Genomic DNA, 27,041 nt, shown 5'->3' on the forward strand with positions numbered 1-27,041 from the left:
CTTTTTCTCTAGCACTTAGGGCAAACTGTGTATGTATCCATTTAATTTTGGTTCTCTCACCTTAAAATCAGCTGTGAAATGGAGAAAATTTTGCTTATTTTTTCTTTTAACTTCCACCTTCAGTGTCTAAACTAGCAACTGACACATAATAGCACTCAATAATTATTTTTGGAATAAATGATTCACTATAGATACCAAGAAAGCATGGCAATTAGTGTAATATCAGAGAAGCACACTCTTCCATTAAAATGATTGTAACACCAGTTTTTAAGTGTAACCTGACAGAGCTCACCTAACTACTCTATTCACTGCCACAAAGGTTCTCCTTCATTAAATAATTGTTTTTTTCTCCCCCAAAACAATGCAGAAAAAGTAAAAGCAAATAATCATAGTAGCTATTACCTTAAAATGGAAAAATATTTTCTTAGTATCTCTTCCCAGCAAAATGAATACAACTGTACATTCAATGCTTATAAACACAATGAATCCTCCATTTCAAAAATAATGTTCACAACTTGAACATGTAAATTCACCTAGACTGAAGTCTAACAAATTATTGCTAAAAAGAAAAGAGAGAATATTTCTAAAGCTTACAAACTGTAATTAAGGAAGAAGATACTGTTCTTGTTTTTCTTTAATAAAATTCCTTCCCTATCCAGTCTGCATTGATTTCTCTGTGTATTAACTGTCTGTCTTTCATTTCTTGATTCATTTTTGCAAGTTCATTTTTTTCCTCTTCTATGGGTTTCCTCTTGCATATAATAGACAATGTTTTCTGAACATTCATCATGTATTTTATAACAGTTTACTCACCTCCCTCTGTTGTGTTATTTTAACTTCAACAGTAACTGAAAGACTTTCAGCTTGAAGTGTCAGCATTAAAATAAAAGATTGAGTACACTCTAAGGCAGAAATTGCCTGGATGCCATATAAATCGCTTCTAAATTTCTTTGGAAATGTTACCTTAACTTTCACCTACCATTTGAACACCTAATAATTTAGGATCATTTACATTTCAGAAAAATAGAAGCTAGAGAAGTGAGCCACCATTTTGTCTCATAATTAGTACACAGCTGTCGCTCACTCTCATGATACCAACCCCCGCATGTTATGAAGGTTAGACTCCAGGAATCCACTTCCCCTTCAAAGAGAACTCCAATAAAGAAGTGCCTGTTCTGCAGGATTGGCGGAGGGAATACTCATTACACCTCGCTGAAAGACAAGTCTTACTAAAAGAGACAAGAGGATTCTCAACTGTCTTCTAAAATATTGGTTCTGGATGTAAATGGTGTCTAAGAAAAATAGAGACACTCAGAAGCAAATTTTTAACAATCTAATAAAATTGTCTCTTAAGAAAGAGTGACAATACCTAGATGAAACATCCATGAAACTATTAAAAATGATGCACCTGAGGGTGAGTTAACTGTCATTCCAGAAGCAGGGGAAAGGGCTAGATGGTAGAAAGCAAATAACTCTCCAAATCTTTTCTTGATATTGTTTGCCCAGGTTGAAAAGTCTGCTAAATAGGCAATAGTTATTGTTTACGCCACATTTTAAAACACTCCTTCCTTCCTTCTTTCCTTCTTCCCTCCCTCCCTTTTTTTCTTCTTTCCTTCTCATCTCTGTTCTGCTTTTTGCTCCTTCTTTCTCTTAGGAAAACAAAGGAACAAACAAAAACATATAGTGCCACTAGGCACCAGACAGTGTTCTGAGTGCCGTGGAGATAAAAATAATTAATGGGATTTATACTGAGAAAAAAAACACACACACACATACACATTGTAGATATTAAAGCTGGGAACAAACGTGAAGATAAGTCATCCAATCCCCATTTTACAGCTGATGGTTTTGAGCTTCCTCTAAGTAGATGTCTGAGATCACTTTTCTAATTAAATGTGAAAACATGGTGCTAGAAACTAGGATTTCTGATACCTGGGTCCAGTTCACTTTCTCCTAAAGCATGCTAACTTTCAGGGAAAACAAAGAGCCAAATGAAAGTTTAAAGTAAAGAAAAAATATTTAAAACTGCTGAGCTGAACTATATTATTACAGATTAAACTTGCTGGGGTGCTTGGGTGGCTCAGATGGTTAAGCGTCTGACTTCAGCTCAGGTCGTGATCTCAGGGTCCTAAGATGGAGCCCTGCATCTGACTCTCTGCTCATTGAGGAGTCTGCTTCTCCCCCTCCCTTTGTCCCTCCCCACTCCCTGTTTGTGCTCTCTTGCGCAAATAAATAAAATCTTTTTATTTTATTTTATTTATTTATTTGACAGAGAGAAAGAGAGAGAGAGAGAGCACACAAGTGGGGGGTGGGCAGCAGGTAGAGGGAGAGGGAGAATCAGGCTCCCGGCTGAGCAGGGACCCCAATGCAGGGCTCAATCTCAGGACCCTGAGATCATGACCTGAGCTGAAGGCAGACGCTTAACCAACTAAGCCACCCAGGTGCTAAATAAAATATTAAAAAACAAAAAACACCCCCTTAAACTTGATTTGACATTCAAAGATGAGGTTATAAATCTAAGATGTTTACTATTTAAGTCTCTCTATATTTTTCCTGCCTAACATAAAGGGCACTATTTAGTTTCAGAAATAATAAATGGAAAACTGGCCCCAGTATAGTTAGGGCCACACATACAAGAAAGTATTCCATAGTTATGAGAACAGAGAATTTTTGACTGATACATTCAAGGAAACTCTTTTTTAAATTTAATTTGTCTATTTGTTCCTTACTCAAGCCTCTAATTTTACCAGTAGGTTTAGACAGGTAGACATTAGCTACAAAAGAAGGATTGAATCTTAATGAGGCACTAAATAATGAATGTGATGACACTGATATCTGGTTGCCAGGTCTTGAAAGCTCAATGCAAAGCCTGAAATAAAGTTAAGTGGCAGATCTTGTAAAGTTGGTTGAAAGGATGCAGTACTATATGCTGGCTAATTGAACATAATAATAAAGAAATAATAATAATAAAGAAAAAAAAGAAAGGATGCAGTAGATATTGGATGTACCAATAACCTACTGTAGGATTCTCTTTCAAAACAGGGACACGGATCCTATACAGATAAAAATTTATTTGTTTAATATGTTTTCACTATGTAATAAAGGACCGAATAAATAGTTATTTATATTACAAAGGAATTTCTTCACATTTTTAAAAATGGATATCTTCTTTAGGGCATTTAAGTACTGCTTTACTAATTGTTAGAGAAAATGTTGGATGGAAAAAACTAAAAGATCAAAGGTCAACTTTCACAGATAATGGAAGATGGTTCAGAGAAAAAGATAAGCCATTTTGAAATAATAATTCAAAGCTGGGAGATTCAATTCATGATCATTTGCTGTGTGTTCAAATGAATTGTAATTATCTTCAATTCCTCTTTAAAATCATTATTTTGGCTTACTGAATGAATCATGGTTTTTGAAATTTTTAAAATCTTTTTATTTTTTGTTAACCAATAGAATAAGACTAAACTGGAAAATGCACGATGCTTTAAAACTGCATATTTACAACTATGCTATGAAGAAAATAAAAGTATGTATGGGATGTTGTAAATACACTTTATGCACAGCATGTAGCCCTCTATGTGATCCAATTTAGGAGGCTGGGGAAAACCCTTTTGAACCCTCAAATGTTTCCTATCTGCTTTGTAGGATGGAAAAACTTAACTTGAACATAATATTTTATATAAACAATGATATTTACAATGTAAATATTGATTGTAAATGTGACCCAATAATAAATCAGGTTAGTGTATAAGTCTAAGAAATATTCATCTGAGGGAAGCTTTTGATTTGGGAGAACATATAGTTCAAATGAAGTATTTATTGGGTGCCTGGCACTCTACTTGGGTTGAGGATACGGAACAATACATAATGAGTCTATATATGCTGAATAATAGGACATAGTATTGTCATATTAAGGAGGTATAATCAGTGCTATGACAAAGGGAATCAGAGAACAAGAGGATCCTCCAGCAGAGCAGTCTTACCTAGAATGAAAAAAGAAGGTCACTTTTTCATGTACAGGAAAAGGAGAGTCCACTTGGCAGAAAGTGGAGGAAAGAGCAATCCAGTCAAGGATTACATGTTTACTAATTTAATATGTTCAATTTTTTTGCCTAGTATTATGTAAAACATATTAAATCACTGTTTTCTATGTACATTTCCCCATAAAATAAAACATATATAAACAATCACCTGAAAGGCAAAATATTAGTTTCTATAAATAGGAACAATTATGTATGTATGTATAGATGTATTGACACATACACAGAAACACTCATACCACACAAACATGCACACAGATTTGTATACACATGCGTATATATGTACATTATATTCACATATGTATATTATACCCACATATACTATATATTTTAAAATATTTACCCCACTGTGCTGCTATATTAAATATCCATTATTTTAAATACTGTATTCTATGTGTGGCATGTAATAGTTCACTGCTAAGTTCCTGTTATTTTAATGCCTCACATATATTTATAAGCCAAGTCTCACATCAAATATGATGTGGATAGTGACCAGATGTATTCCCTGTCTGAGGTCTTGATTCTCCACCTGTGTACCTATGCCCCCTGTGAATGGCTGATGCTATGTTTTCTCACAGAAGATATGCCACATTTATCAGATACTGAACCAGCAAGGTGCCCCATTCTCAGGAGCTCCCCCTCCTTGAAGGCCCAATGGCTTTCAGCTGACATAAAGTTAACATTCTCTCCCTTTTCTTATTTCTTATGTTTTTGTTATGGTGCCTTACATAGTTTAATAGCTTTTTTTTTTTTTCCCTTGCAGATAAGAATAAGTGAGAAAATGAGCCAGGAGATAAATCTGGGTGATAGACCCCACCCTATATTTAGAATCCCCTTTCCCTTTAGAAAATTATGGCTTTAATATGAGACTAAGCTTCTTTTATAAGTTTGCTCCCATAAGATATTTTAGTCCTAAATAAAACAGACTTCTGTCAACAATCCTGTCTAGTTTCTCAAGTACGCATGCTCGGATATGTTGGAACTACAACAGTAGATATACCCTAGGCTTCTCTTGGAATTCTTGTATTTGTGACATATTAATTCTTAATGATGGACATCTTTTGGTGGAGATAATTTCAGGAGACTATTTCTAATTTATTAACACATAAACTTTTCTAGACAAAATGTTGCCCTTCATACTGGTTTACTAGTAAAAATTTATTTATATTCCGTTAACGTAATCCAGGTCAATACTCGAAATCACGTTTGTTCATACTACATGTTTTAATTTGACTCTTTCCACAATAAACCATTATTGGTGACTTTTTATGTCATGGTAGAGAGCTAATAACCCATATGTTAAGTACATTGGTTTTGAAATTCAGAAAAAAATTGGTAAAACCCTCATCCTGGTACTTGCTAGATGTTTGATCTTGGACAAAGTAGTTCATTTTTCTAAGCCTCAGTTACGAAATGAGGGTGATAGAAGGACTCACCTCATGGTGTTGCTGTGAATTTTAAATGAGAGAGAATCTGGACAAATGCTCAGTGCTGTGATGTCAATACAGCAAATTTCCAAGAAGCAATAGCTATTGCTATTGCATATTGTTTCTTTAACGTATTTTCCCCCTTCTGAATCAATTTAACAAAAGGGCATCAAGATGAACCTGTTCTTTAAAGAAAAATGCCAAAATCATGGTATGGGTAAAATAACTTTCTGTGAACCTGGTTTGCTCCAACCGAAGTCTTTAAAAGTCTTAATGGCAAACTTTTCCACCAGCGGACATATTGTCTGCCCCTATAATAAAAACTCATAAAAGAAAAGAACAGATAAAAATGATGATAAGAAAGGCTATTTTTATTGAGTGATAAGAAATAGCCATCTGGGGTCCTATGGACATTTTAAAGAACAATGTATCTGAATTTAAACTCCAAACTACATTCAGTCATTAAATTCAGAATATGTTGAAGATAAAGATTTCAATTTCACTAGCCTGTTCAGTTACTAAAATTCATTTAGATATCAGATTTTCTGTTTATGTGGCTCTATGTGGCTAACCTGAAGGTCAATGAACTAAAAATGTGATGTTTTCACCAGGAAAAAAAAAAATCCTAGCTAATAAAAGACTTCTCTGAAACTGAACTTCCCCAGATTAGGAGGTCATAGAAAGAAAGGCCAAAGGGTGTCAAAGCACTAAATACAGGCTACTCAACAAAGATCATCAAATATTTATTGAGTTCCTGCTATGTGTAAAGCTCTGAGCTATGAGACACCAGGGAATCCAAATATAAGCAAGACTCAGTCTCTAACTTCAAGGAGTATATGACTATGGAGAGGCATTAAGTAGATACGACTTTTATAGGCAAAGATCCAGAGAGGTTAGGCTAAGGAATTCCAGTCAAGAATATCCAGAGAATATATGGAGCATTCAGCAAGTTAGGACTGAATCATTACATACATTCAGGCATGTAGTAGCTATGTAGAGATATTGTAATATAGGTTGAGGTCAGACTGTAGAAGGCTAAGCTGATGATTTTTTTGCTTAAATATTAAGCCATCTTAAATTTCTTTGCCTCCAACAAGATAGGGGAGCTCATGGCAAGACAGCACTCCTTCCTAGAAAAGCTAGGAAAGCCAAATAAAATATCGACATCATCTGTTTAAGGAAATGGAGAATTACAGAAGCAATGAAAAATAGAGGGGCTAAGATGACAAGGAGGGAACCAACTAGAGAACCCCATCCTAGTGGTATATGCCAATTCTGGGAATGGGCAGAAAACTGAAAATCCAGATTTAAGCTTGGTGGAAATCCTTGGGGAAGGCCACTGTGGGGTGGAGGGTTTGGGGTGGACACCAGATGCTTGGGAGGCTCCAAGCATAGGGCCACTTTTGCCCTCAGGCTATTTTCCAAATATTGAGATGCATAGGGTAGGAGATTAAAATTTTGAGCAGAAAGCCTCTAGAAAGCAGAGTGGAAATGTTAGAATTCTGACAGGATGGTGATTAGAGTGTAGGACACAGTAGAGGGAGGGATTGGCAGATTATACCATGTTTTCAATAAAAAATGCTGAAGGGTCATGGTTACCGCAGAGGTAGACAGAGCATTATCAGGCTTTTAACCAGCTTCAATTCAGCACAGTCTCTGCTTATATTAAGGTGAACAAGCACCACTCTATGTGCCAACTAGAAGGAAGGGTCTATAATGGAAGATAAGACTCTCGAGAGCAAGCAATAAAATAATATTTTACAATAATAGTATTCAATGCCAAAACGTTTTACAAAGAATTGTTAAATATTAATCACAACTTCTACATAAGAAAGATAAAGACTTTTTCCCCTATATATATTCAAGACCAGATTTTTAAAATATCTATAAGAGGAATTATGGATATTGGTAGAAGACCATGGTGAAGTTACATTTTTCAATCTATTGAGGGTAACAGTTATTAATTACATGAATGTGTAGTTATGGACTTTTGAATATTATTATTTACTTACTAGTCTATAATGACCTTGAATAGTCCTCTATGCAAGTATATATTTAGTCATTTCAAAAAATGAATATTATTATTTGGCTGACTTTGTACTGAAGCATGATAAAACAGCATTGTTTTCTCAGTACTGTTCTGAGATCACATGGGGTATTCAAAAGTAAGTTTCAAACACATTATTTACTATTGTGAAGTTAAAAATTTGTTAACAAAATATGACTTGCTGCCCCAATATATATTCTATAGAAGTTTTTTCAGATACATTTTTCTAAGAAATAATAACAAAAAAAAAACCCCTATTCCTATTTTGTTCAACCCTACCTTTAACCTTGACCTTGATCCACACCGTCTTTTTGAAAAAAAAAAATCTAATCTTGATAACAATCTATTACTTATTTGCCACCTAATTTTCTTGCTTCCTCTTTAACTCTGTTTTCTGAAAGATGGTTATAACTGTATCAGTAGCATCCCATTTCCTAGTTTGTAGTTAGTTTCCTAATGTCCAGCCTTTTAATGTTTCACAGTATTGAATTAGTGCCAATCACCATGGGCTTGGCAAACTGTGGCCACTGAGACAAATCTACTGTGGGCAGTTTTTGTACACCCCACAAGCTAAAGTATTTTTCACTGGTAAAATGTTGTTCCCAAAAATAAAGGGAGAGAAAAAAAATGAGACAGAGACTGTACATGGCCTTTAAAACCTACAATAATTGCTATCCCTTTCTCTGGAGCTTCTGTGATTATTTATGCACACTGTTTGTTAGTCAATTACATAAAATTATTCTTGTTAAAGAAAGGACCACATGACTGAAAACCAAGAGAGAAAATACACAATTGGAATAAATATAAAGGTGATTCAGATACTGGTGTTAGCAGAGGGAGATTTTAAAATTACTATGATTAATATGGTCAAGAAATTAGAGAAAAAGATGGAAACACAGAAGGTAAACTGGAGATTTCCATAAGAGAAAAAATCCAATGGAAATTCTCTATGAAGAAATAACATATTAAGGTAGGATTAGTAAAGTGTAATACAGGATATTAGAAAATACACTTACTGAGTCATAAAGAGAAAAAAGAGAAATATAGAAAGGTGTTTATGAATGTAGAGTAGAATTATTATAATTAAATTTACTTGAATTGGAGGCCCCCACTGAATAAAGAGACTGAGCAGAAGCAAACTTCAAGAAAGAATGGCTGAGAATTTTTCAAAACTTAAGAAAGTAGTGAAGCTCTAAAGAACACATAAAAAGAGAGGTCCAGCAATGTGTAGAAACGGTCTCTCAAGGCTTTGGCTGAGTTATGATCTGTACATGAATAAAGAAAACTAAAAACTACGTAAAGCTGGAAAAAAAGCCCTTGGAAAAGAACAAGACAAACAATTCCAAGACATTAAAACAGCAATTATAAATATCTTCATAGCTTCAAAATACTTATTATTATAAATATATCTATACTAGGTATAGTAGGTAAAAAAATACAACATGTGAAATTAAAAACACACTGGTTGGGATTAACAGCAAATTAAACATTGTGGAATAAAAGATCAGTGAACTTGAAGACATAGTAATAGAAAATGTTGAAAATTAAGCATGGAGAAAAAAAAGACAAAAATTAAATAGACAGGCCATCAAGGAACCAGGACATACTATGAAGTAACCAAAGACACATGTTAACTGAAGTCTCAGGAAGAAATTTAGAGAAGAGAAGAAAAACATATATTTGAAGAAATAATAACAGAAATGTCCAATTATGTGATATTTATTTATTCATCAATCATTTATTTATTTATTATTTATTTATTTTAGAGGTGAAGAAAGGGGGAAGGGCAGAAGGAGAGAATCTTAACCAGACTCCACACCCAGTGCAGAGCCCCAAGCAGGGCTTGATCTCATGACCCTGAGATCACGACCTGCGCCCAAATCAAGAGTCAGAAGCTTAACCAATGGAGCAACCCAAGTGCCCCTAAATTCATGAAATTTATTATGCCGCAGATTCAACTCAAGAAGTTCAGTGACTCCTAGCAGGATAAAGATAATAAAACTACCCCAAAGTACATCTTAAACAAATTGCTTAAAACTTAGAGTAATTAAGAAAAAAAAAAGCCAGAGGTAAAAAGACACGCTATGTATAGAGACCAAAGATAAGAATTATCACAGATTTCTCATTAGAAACTGCATATGAAAGGAGAATGGGAGGATATTGTTTGTTTTCTTCTACTGGAAGAAACACTTAAACACACACACACACACACACACACACACACACACACACACACACACCTGTTGGCCCTGAATTCTATAACCAGGGAAAAATTCCTTCAGAAATGAAGAAAAATAAAGACTTATGAGCCAAACAAAAGCTGAGAAAATGCATCCCTGGAGACACATATGACAAAAATTATTACAGAAAGTTCTTTAGACAGGAAAAAAATAACACATAGAAATTTGAATATACACAAAGAAATGAGTCAGAAATGGTAAACATGTAGGTAAACATAAAAAAATTTTCTTCCTTTAAATTTTTTTTAAAAGTTAATTTATATGACATGGGATTTGGCACTGATTTCTGGGATATGACATCAAAAGCACAGGCAACAAAAAAAACACAGATAAACTGAGGTACATCAGAATAAAAACTCTGCATCAAAGGACACAATCAATAGAGTGAAAAGATAACCCACAGAATGGGAGAAAACATTTGGAAATCACATATCTGATAAGGGATTAATATCCAGTATATATTCAGAACTGCTCAAACTCAACAACAAAAAAATAAACAACCCAATTAAAAATGTGCAAAATACTTTTTCAATATAAAAATGACTAATAAGCACATGAAAAGATGTTCAACATCACTAATCATTAGGGAAATCTAAATGAAAACCACAATGAGATATCAACTTATACCCATTAATTAGATTGGCTATTATAAAACAACAACAACAATAAAATTATAAGTTTTGGCAAGGATGTGGAGAAACTGGAACCCTTGTGCATTGTTGGTGGAAAAGTAAAATGGTACAGCCACTATGGAAAACAGCACAGTGATTATTTTAAAAAACATAATTACCATAATATTTAGCAAATCCCCATCTGGGTATATACTTCCCAGAAATTAAGGGTCTCTAACAGATATTTGTACACCTAGGTTCATAACAGTGCTATTCAGTGTAGTCAAAAGGTGGAAGCAACCCAAATGACTATGAACAGGTGAATGGATAAACAAAATGTGGTATATGCATACAATGAAATATTATTCAGCTTTAAAAGGACAGGAGATTTTGACACATACTACAACATAGATAACTCTTGAAAACATCATGCTAAGCAAAAGAAGCCAGTCACAAAAAGACAAATACTGTATAATTCCACTTATATGAGGTACCTAGAGTAGTCAAATTCATAGAGATAGCAAGTGGAATGGTGGCTGTCGGGACTGGGGGAAGAGTTGGGGGATTTGTTTTTTAATGGGTTCAGAGTTCTGGTTTAGTTTAGTTTTTTTAGATTTTTATTTATTTATTTGAGAGAAAGAGGGAGAAAGAGAGAGAACGTGAGCAAGGGGAGAGGCTCTAGAAGTGACTATATGTATCTCCAACTTATCACACTTTTCATTCAAATAGTTATACTACATTATATGTAGCATAAGAACCTTATATTAGTATACTTCTATTCTCTTCTTCTTGTCCTCTGTGTGATTGTTATTCATATTACCTCTATCTATAATCTAAATTCCAAATACATTGTTATTTTTGCTTTGAACTGTAAATGATCTTTTAATTTAATTTTTCAAAATTTTTATTGAATAAATTTGATATGTAACATTGTGTAAGGTTAAGGCGCACAGCTTGTTTGATTTATATATTGTAATATGATTTCTGATATAGTGATATTTATCACATTATATAATTATAGCACAATATTATTGTGTGCATTTATTATACTTTGCATTAGATCTCTGTGGCTTATTTACTACTCAATATAAGTTTGTACCCTTAAACACCATCACTCTTACCACCCTCATTAATTTTATTTTTAATTGTGGATATGTACATAACATAAAATTTATCATCTTAGGCATTTTTAAGTATACAGTTTAATAGTATTAAGTGCATTTATGTTATTATGCAACCAATCTTCAGAACATTTTCATCTTGCAAAACTAAAACTCTGTGGGGTGCCTGGGTGGCTCAGTCGGGTTAAGCATCTGCCTTTGGCTCAGGTCATGATCCCACAGTTCTGGGATCGAGACTCGGCAGGCTCCCTGTTTAGCAGAGAGCCTGTGTCTCCCTCTCTCTGCCGCTCCCCCTGGTTGTGCTCTCTATCTCTCTGTCAAATAAATAAATAAAATCTTAAAAAAAACAGCAAGACCTGGAGATATATTATCTACAATAAGCCCACTTAAAATAGATACATAGATTAAAAGTAGAATAATGGTTAAATATAAACTTAGAAAACACAGATTTTAAAAAAGCTGAAATGACTATATTAATATCAGTCAAAGTCAATTTTAAAATAAGTAATATTATTAGGAGTAAAGTGAAACATTTCATAATTAAAGGTTGTCAGTTTATCAAGACATAATCTTAAATGTGTATATGCCTATTAATGGAATTTCAAAGATACATGAAACAAAAACAGCACTGAAAGAAGAAATAGATAAATTATATCACATGCACACACACACATCCCAGTTATACTGGGGAGTTCAAAATATATTTTTTTTATAACTGATAGAACAAGTACAAAGAAAATCAATAAGAATACAAATACTTGGATAACAATAAGAACCCATCTGACCAAATTGATATTTATAGTGCATTCCAACCCAAATCAGAATATACATTCTTTTCAAGTGTATATACAATATTCTCCAAGATACACTATATCATAGATCATTAACCAAGTTTCAACATATATAAGAGGACTGAAATTATATAAAACATAGCCTCTGAACACAAATTAAACCAGAGATCAATAACAAAAATATTTTTGGAAAATACTCAAGTATTTGGAAATTAACAAACTTTTTTTTCATTTTATTTATTTATTTATTTATTTATTTATTTATTTATTTTTTATAATTATTTTTAATTATATTATGTTAGTCACCATACAGTACAAACTTTTAGATAAAGAAGAAATCACAAGAAGAATTAGAAAATATTTTGAAGACTGAAAATAACAATATTTAAAGGATATCGTCAAATAAGTTCTTGGAGAGAAATTCAGAGTAAATAACACTTATATTTAAGAAAATAAGAAAGGTCTCCAATCAATGTTAGAAGCTTCTACCTAGAAACTAGAAAATAGAAGATAAAATTAAACTTAAGCAAAATTACAAAATAATAAAGACAAAAATTAATAAAATGTAAACCAGAGAATTGATAAAAATCAATAAATCCAAAAGCTGGTTCTTGGAAAAGATCAGTAAAGTTGATAGACCTCTGTCCAGACTGATGAAGAGAAAAATAGAGAAGACACCAATTATAGATGCCAGAATGAAAGGGAGATATCACTCTTTTAGGCACTGAAAACATTATGCAGGAATTTTATAAGCAAATTTAGGCCCACAGACTCAACAAGTTAGATGAAATACACAGTTCAATGATGAAATGTCAGCTACTACCAGACTTGCCCAAGAGGAAGAGATAACCTGAATAACTTTATATCTATTAAATATATAGACATCATAGTAAAAACTTTTCCACTGGGAAAACTTGAGGCCCAGGTATCTTCACTAGTGAATTCTGCCAAACATTTGAGGCAGAAATACCAATTTTACACAATCTTCTCCAGAAGTAGAAGAGGAGGCAATAATCTCTAACTCATTTTACGATGGCTATATTACCTGTTATCAAAACCACACAATAACATAACAAGAATACTCTACTACAATGGCCCTTATGAACAGGAAAACAAATAAATAAAACTTCTTTTAATTTAATTTTTTTTACAAATAAATAAAACTCCTTAACAAAATTTTAGCTAACCAATTCCAGAAAAATATAAAAAGAATAATACATGGGGACTAGCATATTTATTAGTGATGCTAAGTTGATTTAACAGAGTGGGGTGCTATTATATGTATAACAACTGGCTTGGGATGTGTGTGGGGGGAACAAATTTGCACAATTTGCCAATTTTCCTGATGGAATTCTCACCATGGCCAATTTCCTTCTAACTATCGCTGTTTATTTTACTGAATTCAGAGTTCAAAAAGACGGGCACAACCAGCATACCACTGGTTTAACATTTAAAAATCAATTCAAATAATTTATCATAACATATTATAAAATTTAAAAATATATAGAGAGATAAATTTCTTTAAAAACTGAGTGTATTAGTTTCCTACGGCTGCCAGAACAAATTACCACAAATTTGGATGGTTTAAAACAACAAAGATTTATTGTTTTACAGTTCTGTAAGCTAGAAATCCAAAATCAAGTTGTTAGTAGGGCATACTTTCTCTGGAGTCTCTCAGGGAATCTATTGCTTGTCTCTTGTTAGGTTTTGATGGTTGCTAGCAATCCATGGTTTATCTCTGCCTCCATCTTTAATGGCCTTCCCTGCATCTGTCTCTGTCTTCTCTTCTTATAAGGACCATAGTCATATTGGATTAAGGCCCATGCAGACCCAGTATAAACTCATCTTAACTTGATTATATCTGTAAGGACCCTATTTCCAAATGATATCACATTCACACACTGGAGGGGTTACAATTTCAACATGTCTTTTGGGGGACACAATTCAATCCATAATACTGACTAAACATGGGCAGATGGTATCTTCACAAAATCTGCCACTAACATTAGACTTAGAAGACTATATTGCTTTAACTCTGCTTTAACTTTCTGGTCACACCACTTTTATTCAACATTTTACTACAGGTTCAGACTTGCATAATAAGGTAAAATAAAGAAATGAAAGGAATACAGATTAGAAAAAAAATAATAAAATTTGTGTTTATTCACAGATAACTTGATTGTACATGTAGAAAATCTTAAGTAATGTACAAATTAGCTATTAAAGTTAATTTATAAATTTAATATTGTCACAAGTATGATCAGTATAGAAAAATTGTATTCCTATATAAAGGCAACAAAGGATGGAACTTGACATTAAAGAATTCAATTTTCAATTATATAAAACATGAAATAATTGGGGATAAATTTAATAATATATATTCAATATTGTATGCCTAAAAACTGCAAAATACTGCTGTGATAAAGAAAACCTTAATAAATGAAGAGAATGCATGAACGTAGATCAGAAGGCTTAGCACAGTTCAAAAGTACATTCTTCATAAAGTGGTCTAAAAATTTAATGTAACCCCAACCAAAATTCTTTCATGTTTTTCTAAAGTTTATATGAAATTGGGAAGAATTTGGATAACCAAGGCAAATTTGAAAAAGAAGAAAAAATAAATTTTGAAGGACTTATACTATCTGATTTCAAGACTTACTACAACTCTAAAGAGATTAAGATAGTGTTAAATTATTTGCCTGATGATGAAATCTAAACCACGATGAGCTACCTGTCAGAGTGGCTAAAATTAACAATACAAGAAACAACAGGTGTTGACAAGGATGTGGAGAAAGGGGAATATTCTTGTACTGTTAGTGGGAATGCAAACTGGTACAGCCACTCTAGAAAACAGTATGGAGGTTCCTCAAAAAGTTAAAAATAGAACTAACCTATGATCCAGCAATTGCACTACTAGGTATTTACCCAAAGGATATAAAAATAGAGATTCGAAGAGGTAAATGCACCCTGATGTTTATAGCAGCATTTACAACAATAGCCAAACTATGGAAAGTCCCCAATTGCCCATCGACTGATGAATGGATAAAGAAGATGTGGTGTATATATACACAATGGAGTAGTATTCATTTATCAAAAATAATGAAATCTTACCATTTGCAACAATGTGGATGGAGCTGGAGGGTATCATGCTAAGGGAAACAAATCAGTCAGAGAAAGACAAATACCATATGGTTTCACTCAGATGTGGAATTTAAGAAACAAAACAGATGAAAATATGGGGGGGAGAGGGAAACAAACCATAAGAGACTCTTAATGATAGGTGATCTTAATTGAGGGGTGATGGAAGGAGGTGAGTGGGCTAGACGGGTGATGGTATTGAGTAGGGCTCTTGTTATGATGAGCACTGGGTGTTGTATGTAAGTGATGAATCACTGAATTCTACTAGTGAAATCAATATTATACTGCACATTAACTAACTAGAATTTAAATAAAAAATTTTTAAAAGATAGTGTTAAATTAGCATGAAGATAAACATATAGATTAATGAGAGAGAATAGATTCCATAATGGGCCTACACATATATTACCAATGATTTTTGAAAAATTTCAAGGAATTGGTTGCGGAATTTCAACAAATCGTCCTTGATCAATTGGATATTTATATGCAAAGAATGAAACTCAATCCTTCCTTTATACTCTAGAAGTCAGAAATATGTCAAAATGAATCATAAACACAGGGGTTAAAAGAAGAAAACTTATAGAAGGAAAGTTTGGGGCAAAAGACTTTCCCTTTTTCGTAGGCTTAGTTGTCAGTGGGAAGGAAATATTACAGGAAGAATTTGCTTTCTTTGTATGCTCTCATGAACTACTCCCACCAAATTGCCATACTAAGGAGGGGAGATGGAAATTTTAGTGTTTTTCACTAATGGATGTATGTTGCTTTTTCTTCTTTTTCCTTTGTACCCCGCCTCATAGGTGTTCCATATGTATAGAATTACATAGCATTTCTAGTCTTTTTTCCCCCAGTCATCTGTTTTTGTTTTCTCATATCTATAACTGCATGACAAGTCATCCAAAATTTTAGTTGTTTATAAAACAAGTACCTACTTACTCAAAATTCTGCAATTTTGAAAGAATTTGTTAGGATCTGACTGTCTCAACTTCATGTGACATCAGCTGGGACTGCTTACATGGGTACATTCTGCTGGCAGCTCAGCTGAGATAGAAATGTCCAAGATGTGCACCAGTTCTAAAGGGCTTCTCTCCATGTATTCTCTTATGATTTGACACTCACAGCCAGAGCTCTATAAGGATGTAAGGATAGGGCAGCAGGATGCTAATAACACTTCCCATGTGGCGATACCTCATCGGGTAACCTATTGTAAACCTCTGTTAGTACCATGCCTGCTGATGGCTTACTGTCAAAAACAAGTCACACAGGCAAGGCCAGACTCAGCACTGGAGAAGATACTAGATGTGTAATCTGGAGATGCATTTCATTGGGGGTCTCCAATATAACAGTCTGTCACACAACTAGGAGCTGGGAGTAGGCATTTCTCTTTTATCAGACTGCCACTCCTGCCTACTGGTTATTATATTAGGGTTTTGTGAATATGGGAAGACAGAGATTTTCCTGAAAATTTCTCCAAAAGTTGATTCTGCTAATCTTATTGTTCTTTCTTGTATTCTAGTTTTTCTAAAGTGACAGCTTCCTTTGCAGAGATATTTTCTAAGCCTCTTTTGAGCAGTTTTCTCTACAAGTTAACCTAAACTTAATTATAGCTAAATATACTAGTGATATCTACCAACTTTTAAATTTACAATTATTTTTCCTTTTTGTGATGAATTTAATTTTCCTCTTTTTCCTCAAGTATCTTTTCCATCCTTTCTGTGGGTTTTATGGTTGAAAGTAAAGTAGACACACAGGCTCTGTCCACCATAAAGTTCTGTGGTGATTAGATGACTCTAGTTGATTCCATCTTTGAATTTTTTTGTATTGGAACTGCCAAGTTCTCCCATTCTCAATATATCCACAAGTCATACCTTCCAATATTCATACCCTTGTGTATCTCTCACACGCACTCCAGAGGCTTGTTTACATGACCTACTTTGGTCAAGGGGGTTTTAACAACCACGATTCAAGTAGTGGCATATATTTATTTTAACATTGGGAGTTATCCTTTTGAAATGTTGCTTCATGGAACCCACCAGCCATGCTGCAAAGGCTATACAGCTGGAGAGAGGTTACATGGAGAGGCCCTGGTGGATGAGACTTCAGGTAATGAGAGAAAGGATATGTCAAGGAAAACTAAGACATTCCAGAAGGACACCCTGCTGAATGTAGCCATGTGAGTGATCACAGCCTCTGCCAGCTGGATCAGATCTCACCAGTCAACCCCAGAATCACAAGAAATAACAAATCACTGTTTTAAGCCACTAAATTTTGGGATGTTTTGTTATGCAGCAATAAATAACTGAAACATACACAAGGGAAACCCTGTCCTTAGATAAATTGGACTACTCACATTTCCCATAAATTCTTTTTCGTTTTGCTCTTGTTTTTACTTCCTCTAGAATGTGCCTATTGAAATTCTATACATCCTTCAAGATGTTGAGATATTAAGTATTGAGCAAAGTGATAAAGGTATCCTGTATTTCTAATATGTTTTGGCTTATCTTTCTTTACTTCTCACCAAGCAGAAAATACCTCAGGATTTATGATGGTCTCTATTTTCATTAACCAGCTGGAACTACACTACTGTATCATTATTTTAAACCCAAGCAATTGTAAACTGTCGACATGCTAAGAAAACTGCTATTGTAGATGACTAAAGCTGCTTAAGAGTTCATTTTCTTCTTCAGCTATCTAGTTCCTGTAATAAGTGGAAAATGGGCCTCATGATAATAGTTACTGCAATCATTTTTTGAATGCTTGCAGCACTGTGTTAAGACCTTTACCTATGTAATCCAGGTATCCCAAATCTCAACACTCTGTGCTTCCTGAAGGTGGTCATCATCTAGTAACAAACTATAGAAATGATCCCTATAAGTATAGTCTTTGGTGGTCATCATCTAAAAGCTACCATGCTAGTCTCCTGTTCCAGCTCCACTTATTTATGTCTTTGCTCACAAATCCACTTGGTGAGATCTCATAGTGTTATTTCCCATCATGAAAATCCAGTCCACACTGAGATCGAAGTCTCCTTATATTCCCCAAGTTTGGGACTCTTTGGTTTGAGATGCAAGAGGATGTCTGGGGAAGATAGCCTCCTACACAATTCGTTCCCATGTTTATTATTTGGGTCCCTAAACAGGTCAGCTTGTACAAAGAGTCTCATAGATGATAAAAGTAGTAGTAGTAATAATAATAATACTAATAATACTACTAATAATGATTAGATATTTATTAATCACTGGCTAATCATTTTACTTTTTTATCCACAATTTCTTTTAATGCACTCAGTACCTCCATGAATAGTACCACTATTATCACCAGTTCACAGACAGGAATGAAAACATAGAAAGGTTAAACTGCCCCAAATTAAACATGTTTCCAAGAAATTATATCAGTTTTTGTCTGTTATTCCTTTAATCATAGGAGCAAAATTCAGTTCAAGGAGCTTGATGGGTGTCCTGTTCCATTCCATTTGCTCACCCTGGTCTGACTGCCACCAGGCACTTTCAACCCATCCCCAATTCCACCTCTTCAATTTTGTAACCAAGGGTCCCTTATAAGAGAATAAAAACAAATATGGAAGAAAGCAGGATGGAGAGGAGCTGCCCACATTAACATGTATATGCAATTTAGCCAACAATGGCCCATTACACATGCACTGTCTTGCTATTCTAAACTAACAAATAAAGTGTATATGATTGTTAGCCTTCTTCCTATCTGATAGTTGAGGAAACTAATACTCAGCAATATTAAGCAATGTGCCCATGCTCACAAAAGTATCATGTAATTATGAGCACAGTAATTAGGAGTGGAAACTGAGCTCATAATCTGGCTGTCATACTATCTCCTGGAGAAGGCCTTAGGGAAGGGGAAATATAAAGAAAACAGTTTACATAAACTGAGAATTTCCAATATTTATTCTAAATAAAATTTCACATTTCTTGCTATTTGAACAGAAGGACTTTCAATAACTGGAGTTATGTGCTGAGACTTTCAATATAGAGAGAGATAATATGCAGAAATGGACAAGAAACCACTTAAATCAATCAGCAGAAATGTATCCATAAAAGAAAAAGTAATTTCACATTTATGTTACAACATTGATTTTATAATTTCAGGCTTATAGCAGGAAATGAGAGGAATGCCCCTTATTTTCCCTCAGTGATCCGAAGCCCATGCCTGGCAACAAATGCTGTATGTACTCAGTTTCCTCAGTAAATGCCACCCTAGCTGCTGCTTACTTTTCATATTAAAATACTTCTAATCCAGGTGAGGTTTGTGCTCTAAAGACAATTGGCTTAATTTTTATTATATACTTATTAAGGAACATCTTAACTTTTTAAAATGAAAATTAGTGAGGAAGGAAATAAATTCAGATGAAATAGAAGGTATTTACTAAACCTGGTATATTTATGAAAGAAGGCCTGTGGTACCCTACCAATTATGAAATTAGGTTTTATTTAAATTTGCAAATGTTTCTATGTTAACTCATTTCATATAAAATTGAATCCTGGAGCACAGAGTCCAAAGTAGCAGATAAATTTTATTCTATCCCTCTAAAAGTACATAAATGAACATGAAGAAGATGGTGGTAACCTAGTCTGAGATCTGGTTGTAATTTTTAGATGATATCAATAAACCCCATTTTAGAATTTTTAAAAGCATTCCTTACTTTCCCAACATATTCTTTTATATACAAGGCTAGTATAAATCTGTTCATTTACCTGGGTTTCTTACTATTAAGTAAATAACTGTATTTAGAGATGAGGTTACATTATCATTTCATAGTTTTGGTCAGGAAGGGTACAAGGGACTGAATGTTTGTGTCCCTTCCAAAAATCATCACTTGAAATCCTAACTCACATTGTGATGGTACTAGGAAGTAGGACCTTTGAGAAGTGGTCAGGTCATGAAAGTTGAGCCTTATTGAATGAGATTAATGCCCTTATAAAAGGGACCCCAGAGAGTTTCCTTGCCCTCTTTCTACCACGTGAGAATACAACGAGTAGTTGGCAATTTGAAACAAGAAGAGGGTTCTCAGTAGAACTTGACACTGCTGGCACCCTGCTTTCAGACTTCCACCTGCAGAAATGTGTGAAATACATTTTTCTTGCTTATGAGTCACATAGACTGTGTTCCGTTGTTACTGTATCCCAAACTAAGACAAGGTATATGTTTTGGAATCATTGACGAGAAAGGCTTATATTTCTGATAGTCTCCAGCAAATAACATGTGAATCCTCTCATATTTATTCCTACAGCATAGAATTTATAGATTATAATTTTATTAGATGTTATGATCTACACAATATCCTTGATGAACAATACCTTCTTGTAAGGAATTGCCTCCTTAATTAATCTAAACACATAAAGCCTCAATGTTTTACTACTGGAAGGATAATCACTAGCTGGTGAGAAGCAGTTAGATTGCAGTTAGGCTGAGTTACTCCACATCTGTTGTTCTCAAATTGTATTTTCTCTACCCTCACTTAGTCCACTTAGTCCACTTAGTCCTCAGATATACACCTCTTTTCTTTCTTTTTTTTTTTTTCCCAATTCTTATTCAAGCATGGACACAGAATCTTTCTTTTTGTTGTCCTTAGCATGGTTTAAAAAGGAAGGAATTTTCAAAATTTGACAAAATACTGAGGTACAAAAAAGGACACAGAAATAGAAAATATCCAAAGCTTAAACAGGTTTCTGATTCTACCATAACTAGTACACCTTCAGTTTACCGCAGATGCATGAGTCAGTCCAGCTGAGCTCAGACATTAAAAGAACCCTACAGCCAGCTAAGATGGAAATTTTGATCCACTGAATTGTGAGCTAAATAAATAGTTGTTGTTTTAAGAACCAAGGTTTGAAATGTTGTTTTTGTGTTTCTGCACTTTTAATGTAACAAAAACTACTGTATCATAGTTCAAAATAATCTATTTTAATTTGGAAGGTAAATTCAAATGTCAGTGTCATCTTTTATGTTCTATGAGCACATGGATGAGAGACAGAGACAGACACATACAGAGAGAGGGAGAGAGAGGGAGAGGGAGGAGCGAAGGCAGAGACAAAGATAATTAGAGATAACTTCAGTTGGGCCTAGAAAATCACATACACTATCTTGCCAGTAAAGGTTAATTCAAGTATGGTAAGTCAACAGTGAGATAAACCATGATCCTGATCACTACTGACCTCAGAACACATGTTAATCACTACAGAGTTGGTTTTAATACCTTATGACTATTTTTGCTAAAACATTAAGCAAAGATATTAAATTCCTTCTATCAAAGAACAGATAATTAATGATCAAAAACTGCAAAGCATCTATTGTAGTTGGTGTAAAAAAGCAACTCTGTTGAAAATAGAGATACAGCAAGGATATTTCTCTGTTCATTTTGCATTTTTTAGTTGAAATTGTGATAAAAACTATGTTAGTAAATTTGCATTCAATGCAAAATATTATGTTGGTATTCTGGTCAAATATTAAGAGGTCATACCATTACTGAAATTTAGTCTGTCAACCTGAACTGTGGAAACTAATCCAACTATATTCTCAATATGTTTAGGAAAATTTCAAGGGCAAATACAAGGTAATTCTTGAGCCATCATGTAAATAATTTCCCTGAAATATTATTTCAGTTAACTATTCAAAATGTCACAATTTTTAGTGTCTCTTTGCTCAGCCTACTCCTTACCAAGAACAACCTCCATTGTTATTATCATGAACACATACTGAGTAATGTGCTTTTATCGTCCAATCTCTTGAGAACTAAGAGGAATATAAGAGGTCAGAGGTAAGCAATTATAAGTTTCAAATTAAATGTTTAATGACCCTATTAACATACAGGATTACTTAGAGTAACACTGCCTTAAAATCTAGTTTGTCTGATATAAGGATTGCTACTCCAGCTTTCTTTTGATGTCCATTAGCATGACAAATGGTTCTCTACCTCTTCACATTCAATCTGGAGGTCTCATTGGGTCTAAAATGAGTTTCTTTTAGACAGCATATTGATGGGTCTTGTTTTTTTTTATTCAATCTGATACTATGTCTTTTGATTGGAGCACTTAGTCCATTTACATTCAGAGTAATTATTGAAAGATATGAACTTAGTGCCATTGTATTACCTGCAAAGTCACTGTTTTCTGTAGATTCTCTCTGTTCCTTTCTGGTCTTTGTTACTTTTGGGCTCTCTTTGCTCAAAGGACCCTTTCAATATTTCTTGCAGGGCTGGTTTAGTGTTCATGAATTCCTTTAGTTTTTGTTTGTCCTGGAAACTCTTTATCTCTTCTTCTATTCTGAATGACAGCATTGCTGGATAAAGTATTCTTGGATGCATAGTTTTCCCATTTAGCACAGTGAATATATCATGTCAGTCCTTTCTGGCCTGCCAGGTCTATGTTGACAGATCTACTGCCACCCTTATGTTTCTACCCTTGTAGGTCAAGGACCTCTTTTCCTGAGCTGCTTTCAGCATTTTCTCTTTATCTCTGAAATTTCCAAGCTTCACTATTACATGTTGAGTTGTTGACCTATTTTTGTTGATTTTGAGGGGGGTTCTCTGTGCCTCCTGGACTTGAATTCCTGTTTCCTTTCCCATATTAGGGAAGTTCTCAGCTATAATTTGTTCAAATAAACCTTCTGCCCCTCCCTCTCTCCTCCTCTTCTGTGACCCTTATTATTCAAGTATTATTTACTTTATAATATCACTGATTTCTTAAATGCTCCCTTCATGATCAAGTAGCTGTTTTCTCACTTTTTCTCAGCTTCCTTATTCTCCATCATTTTGTCTTCTGTATCACTGACTCTTCTGCCTTGTTTATCACAGCAGTTAGAGCCTCCATTTTGGACTGCATCTCAGTAATAGTATTTATAATTTGGACCTGATTAGATTTTAGTTCTTTTATTTCTACAGTAAGGGATTCTCTACTATCCTGTATGCTTTTCTCAAGCCCAGCTAGTATGTTTATAATCGTTGTTCTGAATTCTAGTTCTGACATCTTACTTGTAACCTCATTGATTAAATCCCTGGCAGTGAGTACTGCCTCCTATTCTTTCTTTTGGGGTAAGCTTCTCTGTCTTATCATTATGTCCAGAAAAGAACAGATGAAAGAGAGAGAAAAGACAAAAATAGCAACAACAACACCAGGAAAATACAAACAAAACAAACCAGAAGAAAACAGAAACAAATAAGAAAAAAATCAAACAAGAACTAAAATATAACAATAAACTAGATTCTGGGTTTAATTTGGTTTGTTTGTTAAAGGAAACTAGATCCCAAAATAGAAAAGAAAGAAAAACTTATATATGTACGAAAATAAAATACAAAGAAAGGAAACCATATATATATCTGTAAAAATAAAAGCTAAAGAATTTTTTAGAAGAATTAATAAAATAAGAAAATATCTGAAAAAATAAACTGAAAGACTAAAGATTAAAAAAAAAAATGGATGTTATATACTGTTTTCCCCAAGAGCTGAAGTTTTTCAGTTCTCTATGATCGGTAAACTTGGTGTTAGCCGGTTGTTCTTGCTGGTCCTCTGGCGGAGGGGCCTGTTGCACTGATTCTCAGGTGTCTTTGCCCTGGTGGAATTGCACTGCCCTTGCCAGGGGGCCAGGCTTAGTGTAAGCAGACCTGGATTGCTCCCTGAAGGCTTTCAGCACCGATTTGGGGGGGGGGGGGTTGAAAATGGCGGTGCTCTGATCTCTAGCCCTAGGGCTGAAATTTCATGCCCCCCACTCTTCAGTGCACCCTCAGGGAAAAGCAGTCAATCACTCTGGTCTCCCTGGTCTCCTGTGGCCTGGACTCCTGCCGTTCCTCCCCCGGGGAGGTCTCACCTCACTTCTCACCTCGCTTCTGCCTTTTCCTGGGCCCCTGCTCAGAGAGCTGTCACCCAACTATGCAGTGGGTTTGTGGTTTATGGCACCACGGAGCAGAAAGCCAGTGCCTAGACTCATTGTTTGCTGTTGGCTTCCCTACTCCAAAGCTTGGGAACTCTGCCGCAGCCAGGCACCCCCATTCTTTTTGTGACATTGAGGATCCTGAGACCACGCTGTCTCACCTGCAATTATGCCCCACTTTGCCACCTGAGTGCCTTTAAGCCAGGGATGTCCCCAACTGTAGCAGACTTCTAAATGTTCCATTTTGTGCTCTGCTGCTTATACTATTTTCTGGTAGCTTGGTTAGGGGTTCCCTCTCCTCCGTGGTTTATCTTCCAGTATATCCCCCTGGATTCATGTCTCCACACCTCCTACCTTGCAAAAAGTGATTGCTTTTCTATTTGCAGAACTGCAGCAATTCTTTTCTCAGATCTCCCATTGATTTCACGGGTGTTCAGAATGATGTGATCACTATCTAGCTGAATTTCAGGGACCAGACAAAATTAGCATCCCCTACTCCTCCGCCATCTTAACTCCTCCTCAAGGAGAAATTTTATATTAGGTCATTTAAGAAGACTACCTATACTCAATGCTTTATCTCAGGCAATCAGGTTATTTGGGTGACAGAGTAGAAATGATTTTGCCTTTTGGGCTTCATAAAACAATGAGCCTAATGTTTCCACTATCAATTATTTTAAAGCGGTATTTGATTAGAGTGTTGATTTTGTTCTATAGTGATATATATGTCTTCTTTGTATTTGTCCCAATTTATCCTGATTTCCTTTCTAGCCCTACTATTCATAAATAAATGAATATCATTTTACAAATAAAAATCTATTAGGTAGATTCATGGAAGATAACCATAGGAATTTTATACAAATGTGATCTTGTGGACTAACTGGTTCAAGGTAATCCCTTTGTATTATGGAGAGAATCAGATGTTGAGTGAACCATTTATATCATGCATGGTATAAAAGCTATCTTCCTTCCTTCCCTATCATGGTATCATGCTATTAGGGCAAGGCAATACATTAAATAAAATGAAACATCATAAACTGATAGGTTTTAATCAGATTAGATAGAGCTTAGATAACATCTCTCCTTTGCTTAAAAACTGTCCATTTAAATTTTTATATAATAACAATTTAATATAAAAGAAACTTTAAATAGTCGTAATTTTGTTGTAGAATATAAGCAGCAGTTACTTTGGGCTTCAATTTTCTTATTCATACAAAAGAAGAAAAGAGCATTTACTCTCCAAGGCTATTTTAAGGATGAAATCTGTTATTACATTGCACTATTTTTTTTTCCTACTAGAAGGTAATATCCTTGAGAGTAGGGTTTATGCCTTATCTTTTTTCTGAAGTGCTTTTATATTGTTAGCTTATGGCAGTCATTCTAGTTTTCATTTCTTAGCAATAAAATAACAGACCCAATGTTTTTATCTTAAAGAGAAAAGAATCAAATTGATGATATCATATTCATAGTAATTACTATGAAGTTAAATTCACACTAAGAAGTTGCAATGGCAACTTTTCAAGAAATGGGTGTTCACTTGATAGTTCAAATTTAATCTCAGCATTTGCTTACTAAAGGCAGGTTCAGTTAGAGAAAGACTATATAATTTAGTTAATGATTTATATGGTCATCACTGAAAATTTCTTCAAAGGTGCTTGCCGAAGTTTCTTATGTAGACCATCTTTATGTGTATTGAAATATTTTATTATGAAATACTTTGACCAAATAAGGTAAAAATGGGTCATTATATAACATACCCATAATAATATAATACCACGATTTATTCACATATTAACATTTTGTTATATTGCCTTAAGAATTTTAAGAATCGATATGTTGTCTTAAAATGGATACATTTCAAAAATGTTTAGAAGGAAGTTATAAAATGATATGTAAACTAAAATCTTTAAAAACCCACAATAAAATAGTTGACCATGTTTAATTGATCTAACCATGCATTTGTTCATGTGTTGAAAATCATTTTTTTGTGTGTCCACTATGTTCAAATTACTTTATAAGTACTGTGGACAATGCAAAACGTATAATCCATAGTGTCTGTTACCAAAGAACTAACAATAAATTAAGGTAGGTGACACATACACTATTAATGGTAAGGCAATTTAGAAAAAAAATCTGGGGCATAAAGACACAAGTGTCTTACAGTTTTAGGATCTGATGGATTGTTTCTGGCTAGTGTGAGATATAGAAGTCCTCATGAATTTCTCACACTACCTGGTAGAAGAGATTAGATTTTGGTTGGGATTTAAAGGAGGTTTGGAAAGTGCACATATGAGGAGGAAGGGCAATGACCAGTGTGAAATGTGGCTCTAAGAGAAGAAGGCACTAGGTTTTTCCATGAAGAGAGGAGTGTGGTTTAGTTGGTGCCTAGAGTGTCTGCAGAGGAATTATGAGGATTTAGAAAAACAGAACTTTGTGTATGTATTATGGAAATTTAAATTCCAGATTAGAATGTTTAAACTCATTACAGTGACAACAGAGCATCACTTCAGTGGTGGTGTGCATCTTCTTGAAGCTTCTTCCCGCTGTCCAACAAGGCAGCCCGAGCAATTATACAAGAGATGTGCTGGCAGATGCTCAATATTTACAGTGTCTATTTTTTCCACATACATCTGCTTGTTGCTCTTTTCTTCTTTTTCTGTTTCACCCCCCACTTCACCCTCTGGTTCCACTAACACCCTGATTTTACCAGATTCTAATCTTCGGTTCAGTT

General features: G+C 34.4%; 1 protein-coding gene and 1 pseudogene across 2 annotated transcripts in view; both read right to left on the bottom strand.

Annotated features, from left to right (window-relative positions):
* Window positions 1–27,041, bottom strand: part of XIRP2 (xin actin binding repeat containing 2) — a 286,390-nt gene that overhangs the window by 140,427 nt on the left and 118,922 nt on the right. The window lies entirely within an intron of this gene.
* On the bottom strand, window positions 18,180–18,302 carry LOC121099981 (annotated as a pseudogene).

The sequence above is a fragment of the Ursus maritimus genome, unplaced genomic scaffold, assembly GCF_017311325.1.
Source record: "Ursus maritimus isolate PB19 unplaced genomic scaffold, ASM1731132v1 scaffold_1, whole genome shotgun sequence".
NCBI classification, from domain to species: domain Eukaryota; kingdom Metazoa; phylum Chordata; class Mammalia; order Carnivora; family Ursidae; genus Ursus; species Ursus maritimus.